Here is a 1,680-nt window from a genome sequence, read left to right on the forward strand (position 1 = left end):
AGATGGGACCCCTGAGGCCACATAGGATGAGCACTGGAGTAGGAGTCAGTGGAGCTGATTTACCCTCTTGGAATCTTGGTTTTGTCACAGGTTAAATTTGGATTTTTAAAAACTCGGTCTTCTGGCCAGGCTTGGTGGCTCAGTCTGTAATCCCAGCACTTTGGGAGGCCAAGGCGAGTGGATTGAGACCTGCCCGGGCAACTTGGTGAGACCTCATCTCTACCACAAGTAAAAAATTAGCCAGGCGTGATAGCCTGTGCCTGTAGTTCCAGCTACTTGGAAGGCTGAGGTGGAAGGATCGCTGGAGCCCAGCAAGTCGAGGCTGGGGTGACTGTGAGTGTGCCACTGGCCACTGCACTCCAGCCTGGGCGACAGAGTGAGACTCCAACACACACACACACACACACACACACACACACACACACACACACACACACACACTCTCTCTCTCTCTTCTATTTCTATGTATTAGATAGGGCATTGCTAAGAGATGACACTGGCCTGGCACGGTGGCGCACGCTTGTCATCCCAGCACTTTGGGAGACTGAGACAAGAGGATCGTCTGAGCCCATGGGTTCGAGACCAGCCCGGGCAACTTAGCAAGATCTTGACTCTACACTAAATCAAAAAATTAGCTGGGCATGGTAGCACACGCCTGTGGTTCCCGGTACTTGGGAGGCTGAGATGGAAGGATCAGCAGGTTGAGGCTGTGGTGGCTGTGAGTGTGCCACTGCATTCCAACCTGGGTTACAGAGTGGAACTCTTTACTTAAAAAAAAAAAAAAAAAAAGAAGAGGCTGGCCTGTAATCCCGCGCCTTGGGAGACTGAGGTGAGTGGATTGCCTGAGCCCGCAGGTTCGAGACCCGTCTGGGCAGCTTGGCGAGACCTCATCTCTACAATACATCAAAAAATTAGCCGGGTGTGGTAGCGCGCGCCTGTAGCTACTCGGAAGGCTGAGGCGGAAGGACTGCCGGAGTCCAGCAGGTCAAGGCTGCGGTGGCCGGGAGCGGCCACTGCACTCCAGTCTGGGCGACGGAGTGAGACTCCAACTCAAAAAAAAAAAAAAGAAGAGGGCTGAGCTCAGTGGCTCAACCTGTAATCCCAGCAATTTTGGGAGGCCAAGATGAGTGGGTTCAAGACCAGCCCAGAAAACTTGGCAAAACTTCGTTTCTACAATAATAATGAAAATAAGGCGGGTATGGTAGCAGGCACCTGTAGTTTCAGCTACTCGAAAGGTTGAAGTGGAAGGATCACTGGAGCCCAGCAGGTAGACGCTGGGGTGGCCGTGAGCGTGCCACTGCACTCCAGCCTGGGCAACGGAGTGAGACTCTAACTCAAAAAGAAAAAAGAAAAGAAAATATAAGGAGAAGCAAAGCACCCCACATGGCAGTCCCAAGTGCTTTTTCTTTTCTTTCTTTCTTTCTTTCTTTTTTTTTGTTTTTTGAGTCAGGGTCTCACTCTGCCCTCCAGGCTGGAGTACAGTGGCCTGAGGATAGCTCACTGCAGCCTTGAAATCGTGGGCTTCAGTGATCCTCCCACCACAACCTCCTGAAGAGCTGGAACTACAGGTGCATGCCACCACACCACATATTATTTTTATTTATTTTTTAAAGTTTTAAAATTTTTTGAGTTGGAGTCTCACTCTGTCGCCCAGACTGGAATGCAGTGGCCGCTCCCGGC

Source organism: Carlito syrichta, unplaced genomic scaffold, assembly GCF_000164805.1.
Source record: "Carlito syrichta isolate Samal-C Ts95f unplaced genomic scaffold, Tarsius_syrichta-2.0.1 Scaffold316506, whole genome shotgun sequence".
Classification (NCBI taxonomy): domain Eukaryota; kingdom Metazoa; phylum Chordata; class Mammalia; order Primates; family Tarsiidae; genus Carlito; species Carlito syrichta.